Source organism: Helianthus annuus, chromosome 13 (assembly GCF_002127325.2).
Source record: "Helianthus annuus cultivar XRQ/B chromosome 13, HanXRQr2.0-SUNRISE, whole genome shotgun sequence".
NCBI lineage: Eukaryota > Viridiplantae > Streptophyta > Magnoliopsida > Asterales > Asteraceae > Helianthus > Helianthus annuus.
In genome coordinates, this window is record NC_035445.2 from 128,225,345 (window position 1) to 128,245,268 (window position 19,924).

At 32.2% G+C, this 19,924-nt stretch overlaps 1 non-coding gene across 3 annotated transcripts; it reads right to left on the reverse strand.

The window, feature by feature from the left end:
• Positions 1-1,555: 1,555 nt before the first annotated feature.
• On the reverse strand, positions 1,556-7,372 carry LOC110898643. 3 transcript variants are annotated; one of them, XR_002569529.2, is made up of 7 exons: positions 5,392-7,372; positions 4,852-5,282; positions 4,648-4,759; positions 4,465-4,562; positions 2,499-3,760; positions 2,233-2,392; positions 1,556-2,162 (listed from the first exon to the last, which is right to left on the reverse strand). It is a non-coding gene; the product is annotated as an uncharacterized LOC110898643 (transcript). The 3 variants fall into 3 exon arrangements; XR_002569528.2 differs by having other exon boundaries at positions 2,507-3,760; positions 5,392-7,371; XR_002569527.2 differs by having other exon boundaries at positions 2,233-3,760.
• Between the last annotated feature and the right edge of the window lie 12,552 nt (positions 7,373-19,924).

Consider the following 19,924-nt stretch of genomic DNA (forward strand, 5'->3'; position numbering starts at 1 on the left):
CTCGAATTAGGCTGTCACAACACTGTGTTGATTGGGCCGAATATTTACACAGGGAGTTTGATTTGGATTAAATTACTTGGGTAACTAATAATGATAACTATTAACCAACTCACATAAACGTAAAATATTCACGCTAAGGGTTCGGGCCTCAAAAGTTCGAGTTATGCGATTTAGGTCATGGTTCAAATGGTTCAGGTAGGTTCATCACCAAATGAGCTTGGTTTTGACTACAAGTTTGCACACAATAAATAAACGAGTATAAATTTAATTTGTCAGAAATATATAAGTATATCTATTTATTCGCAAGAGCGAAACGAACGATTTATACCTCGAAATTACGGGTTGTCACAATTGTGCCTAATTGACAATCATTAAGCTCAGCAACCCTAACTGACCTTCATTAGGCGTAATTGACCTTTAAGAACCCAAATAACCATCATTGGGCCTAATTGACTGGTTCTAATTGGCCGGTTATACCAACTAACCGAACAGATTATTGAAATTAACGGATTTATGCAACTCTATGACATACTAGTGGCCATTGTTATCCAATAAGGCCCAATATCGTCCATTAAGCCATATATGATTTCTTGTTCTAAGTGTCTTGTATCATCATCATCATCATCATACTCGGTAAATCCCACCAATAGAAAAGCTAAGGTAGGAAATCTGTCACACCCCGACCCCCGCAGTGGACAAGGTGATCAGGGGCATGATTGATTGATACAAAGCTCACGACATACTATGTAATAGTCCAATATTTATTAATTTCCCATTTAAAAGAAAATCCAAGTAACACATAATCCAATCAAAGAATACATAAACCAAAATGTTTATAAATCAGTTATTTATATGTAATAATTTTTCTTAAGAATTTGTTATTTATCTATGATTAGATTTAAAATTTTAATTATATAAAAAAAGAAAAATAATTAATTGTTATAGATAATGTAAAAAAGAAAAAAGATTTATATATATATATATATATATATATATATATATATATATATATATATATATATATATATATTTATATGAATTAAACTTGACAAAAAGAATAGCAAAATTTAAGAGCAAATTAAAGGAATTAAAATAAAAAAAAATCGCCAAAAACCGGACATAAATGAGGATCGAACCCGTGACCTTAAGTTCGTGTGCACCCGTCCCTTGCACTAGGACAAGTGTCTAACCCAATGTAATATTTGATTTTAATTCCTTTTATACTAAATCGTGTGAGCTTCATTAACCGACTATATTGAACGCACTAGTTGAATTGATTGATTAAGTTTTATATAATTGGTGGCCTCATTGAGCAAATGAGAATATCATGATGAGTGTGTTAACTGATAACGAATTTGTTTGGTCATGGATTCGCTGGATAAGTTAAGTAATCTGATTGGTAATTTGGTGATAGGCTAAACCAAAATGACCCATTGATACTAAAGTTCACAAATGCATCAGATTCTTAAAGGCAGGACAATGGTTAGTTTACTTGCAAGTTATCTATAATTTTATAAGTGATAATAATTAAAAAAGAACACCACAGTAACCATCATAAAATATAGACATCCCTATTTTACTTTATTAATATATTTTTTTGCATGTGCAGAAACAAGGGATGGTAAAAGACTCGCTTTTTAGCCGCCTCGCCTTAAGGCGCTATACTGCTCTTACACTTCAGTTAGTAATGCCGCGTCAGACTCGCTTTTTAGCCGCCTCACCTTAAGGCGCTATGCTGCTCGTACACTTCAGTTAGTAATGCCGCTTCAGACTCGCTTTTTAGCCGCCTCACCAGAAGTCAACAGCCGCGGCTGTTGCGTTTTCTGTTCTACGTTAAGCCATGATGCTTTTTTCACAAATGATTTACTTATTTTGATCCGTTAAAGCAGTTCGTGTGGGAACTGTACGGGTTGAAACGGTTCGTGTCGAAACAATTCGGGTCGAAAAGATTCCCCATCTTCCCATATAAATCTCATTTTCAATTATAAAAGCGACTACAAGACCAAATATGAGAATTGAAGTTTCATATGAAGTATGCTTATAGGAAGCGTGCTACCGAGTGCATTCTTTAGAAGTTTTGCTTCTGTAACAACATTCTCTTTAATTTATGATTTCCTGCCAGCAAGTGTGAGCGTATCTTCAGCTGGAACCTATTCTTTCACCTGAGTAGGTGGCAATTTTAACACGAATCATGTTAAATCATTACAATAGATTAAGGTAAAGGATGATCACCTTAACAAGCGATAGAAGAAGTCTACGAATTGAAGAAATTAGATGCTCCATACTTTCCAAGCTCTCTTTTGAGGCTGTATACTCGATTTTCATTCTCCATAATACACCACAGCTTGTAATAAACAAAGTTCATTTTGACTTGATATCCATTTATATTATCCTTTTTCCACATTAGCCGCCATAAATTAATAAATTAATGATCCGAAAAATTAAAAGTAGAACAAAATTTTGATGAAATAAAGCCTAAAAAAGTGAAAGGAGGTTACCTACTTACCTATGAGTGTTCAATGCTCTTACGTCTTACTTCCTTGGGAATGTTCAAGGACTTCATAACTTCAGCTGGAATAACTTAATAACTAATCAAGATTTAACTCGCAAGGAAGAGCATTTGTTCAAAAACTATAATAATAGCAACTGTTTTTAGTTTATATTGTCCGGTTACAACATCTAATAAGTGAATGTGGCCCCACAGTTAACATAGCGCTCTGACTACAGGTGCAGTCATGCAGAAATCGATTCTGAGCCCAAACCGGTTGGTGTTGAAACCAGTTCAGGTTGGATCAAAGATGGTCAAATCAGGTTTTTGTCCAAACCAGTTCGGGATTGGGTTTGACCGGTTTGAAACCAGGGTTATGACTGGTTTGAAAGTATGGGTTACGAACAGATTTCAACCCTACGGTTCGTGTCCATACCGGGTTCAACTAATAGGGTTCGATTCGGCTCAGGCTCGGGCTCGTTTACACCCCTACTTGTAAATTAATAAATTATTGTAAAATAAAACATATTGACGAGCTATCAACAACCTAGGTTGTATTCTACCTGTTGAAGTGGGTAAATTATATAATTTAAGCAAAGACAAAATGGGTCAGGGGCTAAACAGGTCAAAATGAGTCTTATTTGTACTCATATGTTCACTACGACCAAAATCGTTCTATTAAAAAAAAATATTATCATTTCAGTGCTAAAGCTCTCGTTAATATAGTTCCAACATTAAATATTCAGAAAATACAAAAAACCTGGGCAAGTAGTGGCGCGGCCAGCTCAATACGACCCTGCACGTTTTGAGCGGCCTATGAAATTACCCATTCAAACCATCAGCCACTTGCCTCATCCTGACGTTTTAATTTTTCAGTTAGCTGAGGTCACTAACAGAATGAAAGCTATCGGACGAAAAAAGTAACAGTAACCATCAGATTCGCCTATTGAAACAGTTGCTGAAGGAATTAAAGCGTATAATATCGAGTTTAGTACTATAGTTATCCTAATGCATCTAAAGCGTATTCACGACACTCTTGTATAACAACTTCTGCATTTTTAACCTGAACGGGTCAAATAAATTGTTAACTGTGGGATAAAATGTGTTTCAGTTGTTTAAGATAACACGAAAACATTACCACCTTGGTTTTTAGCTTTCAAACTCGTGAACGCCACAATGGCAAGCGAGGCAGCCGTCTCGATGCTTCGACGATTGAATCGATGGGTAGAGGTTGCTATCTCCTTCAACAGAGCGATGCTCATGTCTTGATTACTGTCAAAGAAGAAGTTGGTTAGGTGAGCGTTCTGTGAAGGATTGTAACAATAGTTACCTTAATAACATCACGGTTTAAACGACTAAATAACAATTTAAGATTTAAAAGACGAAATTAAGTTGATATATCTTTGTGTGCTGACAACCTAAATAACAGCACTATTAACCTACTTTTTTCAGTTGATATATCTTTTAGTGTACTGTTTGATATATCTCTCATACTTGCCTAAGTTGATATATCTTGAAAGTTGAAAGAGCGACATGCAGTTGATATATCTTACTGGTCATGGTCAACTGTACTGTAAGAATCTGATGGATACAGTTTTTGATGGTTATAGTTTTTGGTCATAGTCAACCGTATGTCACTATTTCGACATACAGTACAGTTGACAGTTGACGATGACCAAAAAGATATATCTTTTAATGCACCGTTTGATATATCTTTCAAGTATAAACCTACTTATTTTTAGTTAAACCATTAAATAACAAATGAACATCTATAAAACCTTGTAAGTGAATGCTTTAAATCTCCATATGGTTATAGAATTAAAACTGCACTAAAAAACACACATTTTGAGGATTGTACGTCACGATGGACTTCATTTGGTACCGGGTATCGGTACCGAATGCGCAGAAGCGGTGAGATACTTAACTAACCAAATGCCTCAAGTAAACTAAACTACTTCTAACAACAAAAACCTCACCGTTGCCTCTTATCATTAGTCGACTCTCGAAACTCAATATCGCGTTGCCTCTGCTGCAACAACGAGTATATGCAATTGCAAGTTCGCGCAACCGAAACCTAAACATAACCCATAAACAAAAAATAAACACAAACTAAAACAACAAAATGTCAAAATCATAACACAAACTCAAAATTCTCAAACCAGATCAGTTGCAAACAAATCCAGAGAAGCCGGAAATCCAAATGTGACTAGCGTCTGGTTCAAATACTTCATACAATGGTCCAGATTATCCACGGCAGCAAATGTATACTCACTGCACAACCGTACAGAACAAATCTTACAAAATTCGAACAAATTCGATACCCCAACTCGTAGCGAAAAAGTGAAAAAACGATTAAATTGTACCTCGCGCCATAGCTGGACTGTGTCGGTTACAGATCGAGCAAACAAATTCACGAAAAACAGGTAAAATTCATGAGAAATTAGAAACATAATCGCATTTTCCACCGACAAGTGTCCTAGCCCTAACAAATGCCTGATCTCATGCACCGCCACTGATTCCAGATCCATTTCTGTTCCTGTTCCAGACCCAGAACCAAATATATCACCAACAATCCACGTTTCGTCACTGTCTAGATGCAACAAGCCTCTAGGCGGTGCAAACGCGTGAGCTAACGTTCCCAACACACCGTCAAACTCCTCACCATCGCCGTGTTCTCCGGCGTAGAATCCGATTTTCATATCAGTAGTGAAGTAGTTAACGCTTTCGGAAAATGTTAACGGCGTCCATTTGGACCACCGCGTGAACGCGTTATCGAAAACGCGCCATAGCTGGACTGTGTCGGTTACAGATCGAGCAAACAAATTCACGAAAAACAGGTAAAATTCATGAGAAATTACAAACAATTGAAGATGAAATTGAATTTAAGAGATGAGATAGTGTACCCTGAGATCGAAATTTGCAATGTCGGTTGATGTCATTGTTGAGATGTGAGGAGGATTAGTGTCGCCGGAGTGTAGAGAGAGTGTGTGACGGCGGCGACGCGGCGGCGACCGGTGGTGATAGAGATTAAAACACGGTTTTGGAGTTTGAAAATTGAATTTGCACGAAGAGAGCGTGGACTGGAGCAGCACCGGTGGAATGGGGTAAGTTTACCCGGAAAACCATCACCATTATTCCACCTAGACACAAACCTCCCACTCTCTGAGAGCACAAATTCAAACTATCACCACCATAAGAAACATCAACAACCATATTACCACCATTCCGACACCTCGAAACGACCTCCAATAGATGGTTTATTATGTCGAATTTTGGGTGAAAATGGTAATTGGGGATTATGGTTTTTGCTTGGTGGGGATGGAAGAAATGGAGATAAAAGAGTGAAAATGGATGGTCACGTAAATTACTTAAAGTGTGGCAATAGATCACTTTTAGTCACGTTTTTTTCAAAACTTTTAATTAGTTACACATAAAATGATATTAGTGACTAATAAAAAATGTTTTTTAGTCACAAAAACTTATAAGTGGCTATATTTATTATCTTTTAGCCACATTATTAAAAGCCTATTGTATCGGTTAGTAACATTTAGCCACATTTTTCTAATATGGCTAGTGATTGTCACATTTTTTTTATTGAAAGTGTGACTAAAGGTTTCAAAAAGATGTGTTACTGTCACATGAATTAGAAAATCAAACAAATATTGTGGCGGTAGGTCACATTTCGCCACACTTTTAGAGTTGTGGCAAGTCAATGTCACATTTTTTTTGAAAAATGTGGCTAAAGGTTTTGAACTATTGTGCAATGGTCACATTAATAATAAAATGTGTGGCTAAAAGTGTTTTAAAATGTTATAAAGGACCTTTCGCCACATATTTTTTCAAATGTGTGGCAGGGCGGTTTTGTCAAAAGTGTGGTCGTAGCCCTATTTTGGCGTAGTGTTTCCTCTACATAACAACCACCATCCATCAACACATCCACCACCATCAATCTCCACCACCGCCACCATCTATCTCCACCTCCACCACCGCTCAACGTCACACCCAATTATTATAATAATACAGTTTTTAGGCTCCAATTTCGCACTTGTTTTCGTCATACTTCAACTGCCATCTTACCACTTTCTCACATTAAACAACACATTTTCTCCATCCATTGATGTTATTATCGAGTCTTGGTGCTAAGCACCCAGATTATCTATCAGAGTACATATATATATTTTAATCTGTATATATTCTTTTACCGGAGTGAATGCATTCTACTTAATTAATTACCACCCAATTTTATTACTTTTCTTCATTGAGTCATCAGTTAAAGCAGGAAATTTTATTAATCTGAAGCAACTTATAATGGATCTGGAATCTTGTATTCATCAAAATCATCAAAAGGTGAGATGGGTATGTTGTAATTTGCCAAAATACAAATTAAAAACACCCATTTGAAAAACTTATCTTTTGTGTACAGAAACAGTCATGGAGTACAGTTTTGACATTGGCTTACCAAAGTTTAGGTGGTGTTTATGGAGATTTAAGCACATCACCCTTGTCAAACCCGTACTCTTTATGGACCATGGAGAGAACCGGCGACGTTTTGGTTGTTAGTTAGGGTTCCGTGGTAGACAGAGCCGAAGCCGCCTTGGCTGAGACGGTTGGAGCCGGAGAAGGAGGCGGTGGCGGCGCTTGGGCGGAGTAGGGGAGGTTGTGAGGTGGTTTGGAGGAGGGGACGGTGCGTTTGCGTGTAGTGCACTTGCGGAAGCAGAAGGTTAGGGTTAGGATGAAGGAGAAAGCGACGGTTATTGGTGGAATGAGATGGAGCTGGTTGTGGTATGGTGGATGGATGTGGTGGTAAATGGCGATGGTAGTGGTGGTGCACGGTGGTGGGGAAGGATGGTTGATGTGTGAGAAAAAGAAAGAGAGAGCTTGGGGAGGTGGTTATAGCAGAGATATAATTTGGGGAAGAAGATGAGATATAATTTTATTTTATTATTTTAATTTAAAAGTTATTACAACAAAACTTGTAATGATCAAAATACCCTTTACTAACTTGAGGAAAATGACAAAAAGCCAAGTTTTTTTTTCTGAGAAATCTAATCTTATTTTGCTTTTGGACCAAAATGACAAAAGTGACCAAACCTCAGTGAGCAAAATGGCAGTTTACTCATTTTATTATTATAATATTAGTTATTTTCTTTACTTTTTAACTTTAATCTTTTTTTTTTCATATCAGGGGTTGGGATAAATTTGGTGTCAACCGGTATCAAACCAGTATTGGTATCGGTATCGAAAATACCGGGACGATCCTTTTCGGCAATAGTACATGAAGGTAAAATCCGACACTAATACCGAAAACGTCAAAAGTTGGTGCCGAATTGATATTGGAAATCTTTTGGTTCGGGAAATTCAGTGCTGCTACCCGTTACCATTTCTCATCCCTGATCACGGTTACCGTACGAATAACGGTATCGTACAACTTTTTTTTGTTTATATTCTTCAACTTTTAATTTTTTCTTTTTTGAGTTTCAGGGGTAGGGATGAGCTCGGTGCCAACCGATACCGAATCGGTACTGATACCGAAAATACCGGTTACGGTACCGGTATATGAAGGTAAAAACGGTAATGAACCGGTACCAGGAATGCCAAAAGTCGGTACAGAATTGGTACTTAAAATCTTTCAGTTCGGCAAATTTGGTAATGGTACCCAGAACAATTTGCTCATCTCTGACCACGGGTTTCATACGAACAACATCGTTACCGGTGGTATATGAAGGAAAACCACAACACGTAATGGCGGAACTAGCCCATTAAATCAGGGGTATCCCAAAAAATAAAAACTGTCGTGCAATCATACAATATTAAAAAATGAAAATAAATAAATAAAGTAAAACAAATACGTAATAGCTTTGTTCACTTATTTTTTCATAGTTGAAATCGTTCCATCACCTCGTCGTCTTTTACTTTGTGAAGAAAATCCTTTTCGACCACACAAACCATGATGTCACACCCCAACCGATGGCGGAAACATCGGAGTGAGACGAAGAAAGATTGCTCATCACTCATAACGCTAATTGTGACAATAGAATTAAAGATAAATGTTACAATACATTAAAAATACAAGAAAATAATACAACAACAAATATGAAATTTATACAACGTATTTGACCTAAGACGTCTACGTGAGTATCTAGGCATCTTTGCTAGTCCGTTTTCATAGCATCATTAATCCTCAACCTGTAACATGTTTAAAATACAATTCAATGCAAAAGCAAAGGCGAGTATACAAGTTTAAGCATAAGTATAAGTATAAGTATAAAAGTTTAAAACGAATCCACATGGCAACTTAGTATATACGAGATCAACCTAACGCGGCATGCAATATTTCTAGCCAACCTCTGTTTACGCAAGAAAGTTTAATTAATTCAACATGACCCAAGTTTAAGGGGGGCGGTGCGTTACTCCTATAGCGCTATACATGTCGAAGGGAGGCTCGTGAGAGCTAATGACTAAAACATATCACATAAGTATGGTCCATGTAAGCATCAAGTATCATAACATAGTATTCATGTATAAGGATTGTTTTGTGCATTGCATAAAGAATCAGTTTAAGTGTAGTTTAATAGTAAAATATGTTACACCCCAAAAGGTGGTAAACATAAAAAGGGGGTTGCGAGTATACTCACATAATTTGCATAAGCTTTCCGATTATCCAAATGTTGACGAGGGTAAGAGATTAGGAGGAAGGAACATCGAAGTCTCGAGATTAGGAGTGGTTGCGATTGCGACTCCTAGTAAAATAACGCACGAGTAAAGATTGGAACAATGCAAGAGAATGAACGAGAGTGCTTGACCTAGATAATTAAAATTTCACATACGATCTCGTTATTGCTTATTGATTTGAAGTGTGTTGACTTGATATGTTTTATAAATTATTTAATCTAATTTATAAATACATGTTCCAATACTTGTTAATTATATTTATATAAAGTTGTGGTAATAAATTAGTAAAGTAACAATTGTAAACATAGTTGGTAAAATGTGTATTGTATTAATGATAACAATATTAATCATAATAATAATAATTAATAATGATGATCATAACAGTTGTAATAATAATAACTAAAAATACTAATACTTTAACAAAATGGAAATAACAATATTAGTAACTATTTAATAATAGTAATAATTTTGTAATACAAATTGGTAACAGGAGAGGGGTATCCAACTATTATAAGCAGCTTTAATAAAAATAAAAGCATGAAGGCAGCGAACAATTCGGGATGCCGGGTTTTGATGATTATCAAGATGTAATTAAATAACATTTCACAATAAATTTACGAGGAAAATAGGGGATAAGTAGAATTTTATTGGCATTCCCCCCACTGACTCTTATCTATCTATTATACTAAAGCAAAATAATGGTTGACTATTTGACCATGATGTGGCAATTCTCTTTGGCCAGAGAATTGTGAAATTGGGCGCCATTCTCATATTATACATATTTCCTTCATTTCCTTCAATGCTATTAAATACACAAAAACCTTCACCGCCTTCTCTCTTCAATTCTCTCGAATATCACCGCCTTCTCTCTTCAATCTATACTTCGTCCTTTTCTTCATCTTCTTCAATCGATTTCTGAAATAGTTCTTTGATCCATATCAAAAGCTGTAAGTGTAGATTGTTAATTTCTTAGTTTAATCATTCTTTTTTTTTGTTCGGAATTTGATTTACTTTTTGAAAAACTATTCTTCTGTTCAAGAAACCCTAGCTCCGATTGTCATTATAAATCTGTTGTTTATGTTTATTATCTTTATGTTTATGTTATAGATTTTGATGTTTACTCATATCCCTGAATCGATTGTAATGTATAATATCTTTTATTTCGTATGTTAATGTTATCTATCCATATATGTGTGTATAATCCCTTTTCTTCTATTTTTGATAAATTTTTTTAAGAAATATTGTTATGTTATAGAAACCCTAAGTCCTATTGTAATTCCAGATCTGTGTTTAATGTTTATTAACATTATTTTATTGTTATTAAATTTGATGTTTATTCATACTCCAGATCTGTATGTTATTCTTATTGAATTTGATGTTACATTTAGTCAAATCCCTAAATCTGAATTTAATTAAAAAAATGTTTAATTTTGATTGAATCTGTATTGTATGAACCCTAAATTAATTGAATCTATTATTTTTAAATGTGTTTGATTGGTTGGTTTATTGATCATTTTTATTTTAATTTAAGCCTGTATCTGATTTTCTCTCAAGATCTGTATTTTATTGGCATAGAATTTGATGTTTACTCATAACCCTAAACCGATTGTAATGTATACTACCTTTTGTTTTGTTTATGATTAATTTTTATTATCCAAGAAACCCTATCTCCGGTTGTCATTATAGATTTGTTGTTTATGTTTATTATCCAGATCTGTGTTTTTAATAACTTTTGTTTTGTTTTTTGATTAATTTTTTGAAGAAGTATTGTTCTGTTGTATAAACCCTAACTCCGAATGTAATTCTAGATATGTGTTTTTTGTTTATTACCATTATGTTATTGTTATTGAATATAATGTTTATTCATACTCCCGTTCTGTATGTTTTTGTTATTGAATTTGATGTTACATTGATTCAAATCGCTAAATCTGAATTTCATGAAAAAATTGTTTTAATTTGATTGAATCTGTATTCTATGAACCCTAAATTATTTGAATGTAATATTTTTAAATGTGTTTCATTTGTTTGTTTTTTGATCATTTTTATTTTAATTTAACCCTTTATCTGATTTTCTCTCAAGATCTGTTTATTTTTTAGTATTAACATTACGGATGATTTACAATATATGATCTGATTTTTTTTTTTTTTTTTGTCATTCAAACCTTTTTTTTTGTAGGTTTCTAATTTGCCTGGGACTTCTTCATTAAGGTATCGTTTTGTTTTTATTATTCACTAACTTATTGTATTATACATTTTAGATGATACATATTAAAGGTAATCAGAAGAATCCTTCAGTTGAAGAAAAATACAGTGAAAGTGTTTTGCTTGGAACATGGAGGTGTCGTTGATGTTGTCAAGGAGTCTCATGAAATGCTAAGTTATATCATTTCCTTAGGCTTCTCGGCAATGTCAACGACCCCTCAAAAAAATTCCATCAAATTTCTCTCACTGGTTGCTTCATCAACAGAGTGTTTATTTTTCTCACCACAGATCTCCTCTATATTCCCTTCAATTTTTTAACCGCCTTATTTTCATTATATATGGAAGGTTTCAATCTTATTAAATAATCATAATTTATTTTAGGTAATTTTGGAACCGTTTCCATTTGTATTGCATATATACAAAATTTTTTTTTAATATAATGTTTCAATCGTTCACTTGAGAAGTGTGCTCTTTTTTTTTGTTCATCATCAGACATCCAAATACAAGCATCGGTAAGTATATTGCACCTCTGTTATTGATTTTTATTTTTTATTATAAAACCACAATTAAGTTGTTTGATTTGTATGTTGTAGTTGATTGTAACGGATATATGTTAATTGTTATCGATATCATAAACCCTAATCTCTCTTTACAGTTGTTCTAAATACAATTGATATACAAATCCCGATTCAACTTATTGAAACGAAAATCAGTTTATCGATTGTTATGTAATATATATTTTTATTAATTATGAATTAATATTTTTATAAAATTTTTTCAATTTGTTATTTTTGTTATTTTTAAGTTATACAAATCCTGATTCAACTTATTCATGAAACCTTTGTTTGTTAATTATTTTGATTGCATAATATTTGATTTGATGTCGTTTGTTTATGTATCCCGTTATTGTAGGTATTCACTATGGGTGGGTGAAAGTTCATCAAGGTATTTTGTGGCTTTTTTATTATTTTCTAACAATAACCTTAACATGTTCTATTTTGTTAACATTGTATTATGTAATTCAGTTACAGAGGACCCTGGTTCTGTAGGGTAATGAATCGAGCAGACCAACTTATTCTGGTAAATGAATAATTATTACTTTAGTTATTTGTGTTCTTTTCTTTTTCTTCTTATTAAATACAGTTTATTATTATTGTATTGTTTTAATCTTTTGACTATAATTATAATTCATTTTCCATTTCATTGTTTTATTAGTCCATTCCCGAGGATGCTGCTTCCAAACTATGGGGTGTTGACAAAGGCCCTACTAATGTTATGATACACACTGAAGATGGCCGTGTCTTTAATGTTTTTTTAAGCGCTTCTAAAGGGAAGTTATTTTTCTTTCATGGTTGGTCCAATGTTGTAGAACACTTGGGTCTAACCGAAGGATGTTTGGTAGTATTTAATCCTGTAGATCCTACTACCTTTAAATTAACAAGTTTCGTTGATGGGGTTAGTCGTGGCTCTTTCTGGACATATATGCTCCCTCCATCATGTAACTTTTATGTAAGATAAATATGATTTTATTTTTCCTAATGTATTTAATTATTACTTTAGATATATTAATACTAACCTTTTTCACTTTGTTTTTTTTATCATCCTACAGGTCATTCCTCAATGTATTTTGCCAAAGAGTTACGATTATTCGTCAAATGATGTAATCTCTACTGTAATGATAGATAACCAAACGTTTAACGTTTCCATTGTAACGTTTGACGGCAAAGTCGGTTTTACCGTTGGTATGGATGTAATTGTTAGTCTGTTTCAGTTGGAGGTTGGTAGTTATTTCTTATTCACCAAAGGTTTTGGTAATTTTTTCTATTTAAAAGTCTTTGGGAAAAACGGTGTTGAAATAACTTATCCTGACGTAGATCTTGATGAGGTAAATTCAATATTGGTAGTTAATTATAAATTTTATACATATCATAATGTAATACATTTTATATATATTAATTTGCAGACTGAAGTTGCACCTGTAGACGCTAAAAATGAAGTTGAAGAACAAATACATGGTGGTGTTACTCGGTTTGTTCGTATGGCTGGTGAAGATTATTTTGTAAGTTTGGATATCATTTTAAAAACTGATATAAACAAGTTTTATGTTTTTTTTACTTAATAAACATTAACTTTTATTATTAATTTTATTTCAATACATAGAATTCCTGATCCTGTTTCACGCATGGCTAAGCTTGATGAAGGTTTAAAAGATTTGACCATAAGATTTTTGCATCTGGATCCGCCTCTGCAGATTACCAACGGTACCAGACGTGAAAGAAGAACCAATGGTCGTGGTTTTCGATACGCTTTAACCTCTTGGAAGAAGTTCATGAAAGCCGCTCGAATTAAGGTCCGTGACCAGGTTCACTATTCTTTTGATGAAAATGAGCAGGTTTTGAGTGTTGAGAGGGTTGTACCTTATGTTAGCGGTAGTAATTAGTTATATGACAAGTATGGCATGTTTTTTGCCTTTCAAGTTTTTTGGTTTTAACATTGGTTTTGTTCTAGAATTTCAAGTTTTTATATAATTTTCATCTTAATTCTTATTTTAACCACTATATGCCATGACTTAAAAGTTTAATATATTATTTTAGTAACTTTTATTCCCACTATAACATTTTATGATAGATCAAAAACGATATACAAACTACTTTTATGGATAAAATTAATTTGATATATTCGCATATTAACATTGCTGATTATTGTTTACAACTAAATATAGTGTTTATAAAGTCACTGTTCAATGTGTTATATATATCTAATAAATCTACACATATTATATATCAAAAAACGATATATAAACTAATTTTGCATATATAAAGATTTTAATATTAAGGTATTCAGATAATATTAAGGTATTCATAAAATAGTATTATGAACTTAGTATTATATATACAATATAACACTATAACACTATGTTGTTCCATTATAAACTTTTTATAAACCTTGAATTATAGATTTTATATTATTTTTAATTAAAAAAACTCAATTTTAACTTAATAGGTTGCAAATCCTAAATTTTTTAATTACTTTGAAACTTATTAATCATAAAAATTCCCTCCTTACTTTGCAATTTCAAATAGATAATTATGGAAATTGATAATATGCCCCATATTTTTTTTCCAGTTGATTCATTTACAGACCTATAATTAGCCGAAAAAGTAAAGAAATATAGTATATATATTGATACACATTATATGGATATGCTCCTGAATGTGTGATATATCATATTTTAGGTATTGTTTTGCAATGCTATACAAGCCTCGAGAACATATTTTGTATCTCCATTTCAGTATGCGTGTCGAAGAAGGTTGCCAGTGCTGAGTTTATAACTGCTAAGGTTGTATAATGTTGGAAAGTTTCATTTTCAATTAAAGCTAAAGAAGGAATTTAATATTTCAAATCCGTTTAATAAGGTGGTTAGTTACATTTCAATTTATCATTTTTTTGACATATTAACCTATTTTTGGACATTTAGATTGATTGACTGTATTTTTAGAAAATACCTTTCTATTACATATTTCCATGTTCATAGTTTATTATAATTTATTTATTCGATATTTTAATTTTGTATAATATACAATGTTTACTTAATTAACTTTGTCTATCTATTATAAATATTCTTTAAACATTTCACATTGAAATCAATCTTCTCTACTCAGAAATTTGTCTATCATTTTTCATAAGCGTTGGTAAGAATACCATTGACTGTTCTATAAGATATTGATTGATGATTTATTACAATGTGTTAGTATATATTGTTTTTTTTTCTAATCCTTTCTTTGAATTATATGCAGAAATGGAACAAGCTGCAATCACACTGTTGAATAATTTGGACCTCAACGTTGATAACTACACCATCAGAATACGCATTGTTCGTTTGTGGACAAGAGCTGATTTCAATAACGCTAGAAAAGTTTATTGTTATGATATGATAGTCATGGACAGTGAGGTAAGCGTTCATACACTTATGTTTTAATTTAATTTTATATACTGTTAATTCTTACAGTACCTATTTTTTGTATAAAATAATGCTGTTGTTTGTCAGGGAACAAAAATGCAAGCTTTTGTTTTGGCTAAAAACGCATCTGGATATCAACATATTTTAGAAGAAAAGCGTTGTTTGACGATTCGAAATCCTTCCTTGGGTGAGAATCGTCAGAAGGTCAAGTACGCTAACGGTGGTTTGAAGATTAACCTTAATAACAACACCGTTGTTGAGGAATGCCACGAGGCTATTGGTTCTGAATGGGGTTTTGATTTTACTCCGTTTGATTCTGTTGTGGAGGATCCAACAGCTGACAACAAGTTCTTTAAAAGTCCAATTGGTATCATATACCAATTAAAACTATATAATACAACATAACACATTTTTTTTGTTGACACTTTTTACTTTTTTTCCCCAGATGTAATTGGTTTTGTGGTGAAAAGTTTTCCCTTCGAGGTAGACATGGAAACTAATAATGGAAAAAACTAGAAGAAAGTCACCTTTATGCTTGAAGACTTGAAGTATTTATTTATTTTTTCTTCACTTTTATTCCTTATAATATTATCTTTTTGTATGTTATGTACTTTTATTGTTAAATTTTTTAATTTCCAGCAATAAGCAGATATTTGTGACACTTTGGGATGGTTATGCGGATCAAATAATGGAGTACGAGAGCAGCAATCGAGGTGAAAAAAATGTCGTCGTAATCATTCAGTTTGGGAAATACAGATTCTGGGGAGGTATTGTATTACTTTAAATATATTGTGTTTTTTCTTTACGGTTTCACTTTAAATAGTTGTTTAAATTAATTTAAAAAAAATTTATAATTATGTACAGGGCATTTGTCTGTTTCTAATTTGTATACCGTCACCCGAGTCTTAATTAACAGTGATATTGATGAAGTTGCTGAGTTTAAACAAAGGTTCACTATCCTAATATGTTTTTATAATTTTGTAGGCAGCTCTGTGATTATAAAATAATTATTTTTCATTTTTTATTAGATTTATCGAGAAACTTTCTCCCGGAATTTCTTCCAGTTATTCTGGCTTAAGTTCTTCTGTTGTGAAGTCTGCCACTGAAGAGTTCCTATCTAACTTGACTTTTTATCCCATTTGGTCGTTAAACTCAATAGATACGGTAACACGGATAAAAATTGTTTTAATATGTTTTCCTTTATCTATTTTGTTATACATTATCTATATCTTAAACACAGACGAAGTTTGTTGTCATTGTTGGGACTATCAAGAGTTTTGCATCGAACAATGATTGGTTTTACAACGCGTGAACAACCTGCAACAAAAAGGTTTCAACCATTACTGTTGTTAAAGAAAAGCAGGATGGTACTGATGGTTTTGAAGAGGTTACTGTTTTGGAATGCAAGACTGATGTTTGTAATATAAAGAACGTTTCATCAATTCCAAGGTAAATATTATCCATGTTAAGTTTTGTTTGTCAAAAAAAGTAAATCTCATTAATATATTTTGCAGAATTAGGCTTTATATACGTGTGCAAGATTGTACTGGTATTGTTAGTCTGACATTGTTTGAGCGTGAGGTGACAAAGCTTTTGAAGGTTAATGCCAATCAGCTTTTAGACAACAACATTGAAGTAAGTACTAAATAATTCCTTTTTATCATATTTTTGGTTATTATACAACAGTAAAGTATATTTTGTTTTTCAATAGTTAGCAAACGAAGGAAGCTTTCCAAAGGAGCTAAATTCTTTACTCAATATGAAGTTTGCGTTCAAGATTGTTGTTTCTTCTTTTAACATTAGCAAGAAGTCTGATGACTACTCAGTCTCCAAGATGACTAATAACCCGGTGGTTTTATCCGAGCTTGATAAACATTTTGACACTATTCAGGTATATTTATTCCAATTCACCTTTGTACTATTATTACAATTTGCCAACAATGTTTAACTATTAATTATTATCATTTTTGTTTGTTTAATTTTTTTAAAAAAAATTCAGCCTATTGATGACGAAGCCGTCAATGTCGAACCATCCGATTCAAATCATAATGATGATTTGCCTGTTAAGGTTTACTATCCTTTACCTTATATATCATTTAAGTTTTACTCATTATCTGTTAAATGAATATTTATAACTCATCCCTATTTATTTATTTTATTTTTATAGGATTCTATATCCCAAACGGAAGACGATGTAACCCCTTGCTCAAATGTTTTTAAAGTTGGCTTTACAACATCGTTTGATTAGAAGGATGCTGACTTGGATACAAACAGGCGAACGTGACTTGAAGCGCAATTTGGATACCGTGTATGACGTGGATGATGTTTCTTCCCAGTCTTCATCAAAGATGCGCAAAGACAGTGGTGTCGATGAAGTGCTTCTAATTCCAAAGAAAGAAACTTAGTCATCTATAATTCAAACATTTGATATCATCGTTTGTTTTGTGTTCATTTTTTGGTTATTTTTGTTGGGTTTTTTCGAAATTTGACAATGGTTTGACTCGTGTGGTTATTTTATATGAACGTGATTGTTTCATGGTTTAGCTGTTTATTTCGAAAAACAATTTTTTTGTTTGCTAATTGTTGTTAATTATACTTTTTTTTCTTATATATATTTCATGATTATTCTACTTTTTTTTATTATATATACTCTACATTATTTAAAAAACGTATAATTTAATATAAACATATATATTAATCAGAATCATTTTTAATACAATCCGTTTTTAAAAAAATAATGTTACTCTTTCCGTCCTAGTAAAAGCGTCATATTTTGAATTTTCAAAGTCTTTATTTATAAAGTTTGACTTTTATTATAAATTTTTTTTGTTATATAAAACTTTAATTATATATTTTTGTGTTATATGTAACTTTAAAATATTCATACTATTTTATTAAATTTGTAACGATAAATCAATTTCATGATCCTTTCTAAATTTATGAGCAATTTAATTATAGATGTAATGTATTTAAGTAATGTACAAAATACGTTATCAATTTCTTTTATAAACAGTTACCATAATTTATTCTAAACATATATATTAATCAGGTTATATAATGTATTTCATACTATTTTAAAAAAAAAAAATAACGTTTTAAGTAATACAAAATTTAAATAATACAATCCGTTTTTAAATTTAAAAACTTTAAATATACAGAATTTAACGTTTTTAAATAAACTCCTTGTGGTTAGACATTGTAAGGAAATTCTTTGTGGTTAGATATACATGATTTAAAAATACTAATATTTTAACACTTTCTTCAATATTTATTAACCATTAGTGGAACTAAAAGGGTGTTGTTGTAATTTATGGTTAAATCCATTGTATTGGCGTCAATGTTCAAAGGATAGGGGATGTTTATGTAACATTTCAAATGACGGTTGTAATTATGTTTTAGATTCCTTACCATACGCAACCATCATATCAAAACTTCATCATCCCAATGTTAAAGTGAATCGCCGACCGGAACTACTGCTACGATTATCGCCGGAATCATCTCTATTAAGCTGATCGACTCCGGAATTAGTACTTGGCATCTTGATTTGTAGGTAACAACATTAAGTTCCTTTAGATTATTGATGAATTTTTGATATAATCCTTTCTATCTTTGATCTTTTACCTATACATTGATATACTTCGAATCTTAACCGTTTATGTTGTTGTTTTCCGTAAGATCGAGACTTTAATTGGTAGAAATTAGTGTTTGTAATTTATTTTTGTTATCCTATGTTCAACTTTTGTTTATATACCGAGTATACTTTATACATAAACGTTAGGTTATGATTCTTTATTTAATAATTCACTTTAAATTTGATAGATACGGGTATAAGAACTTTAAATTTCAGAATCATTAAAATTAGTTATAATAATGTCTGTAAGGTCATAGAAATTTTGGATTATTCAACCACATAAGTTTGTGTTTTCATGATTTGAATCTTCAGTATTGTTAGTCCAATCAGTGTTCTGTCTGTAGTGTTTTTTTTCTATACTGTATATATTACTGTTCGGTAAAGTATGAGAATGTGAAATTATTTGTTTTTTGAAATCATTCGTCTTAGCATTTTTGTTGTTGCAGGTTTGAAAATGTATACTTCATTTGTAAAGTATCTTCTGAAGCCATCATCATTGAGTATAGTAAGCATTCTATATGTTACCTATAATTCAGTTTTTTTAGTAATATTTTTTAGTATTTTGATTTTTGAAACTTATAATACTAAAATATAGTCAACACTATTATATATACAGGATGTACCGATCTCCTTTGTTACTCAATTCTATGGAGAGGATTGGGCCGATAGGAAGCTGCGTATATATCACTCAAGTGGGAAAAAATGGGTCGTAATGTTGAAACGAGTAAAAGGTATGCCGGTCTTGACTGACGGCTGGGAAACAGTTGTTTCAGAGCTTGAACTTCAAAAGGATTGTCTGCTTACATTTCTTCCATTGAACCATTTTGGTCTCCATCTTTCATCTTATGTTAATGGCGTATGTCGTCAATCTTATTTCACAATTAATCGTCATCTAAGAATGGGTTTTACGGTACGTAATTTCATTTCATTTTCATTACAATTTATCTTTAACATGTTTTTCACTTTTTTA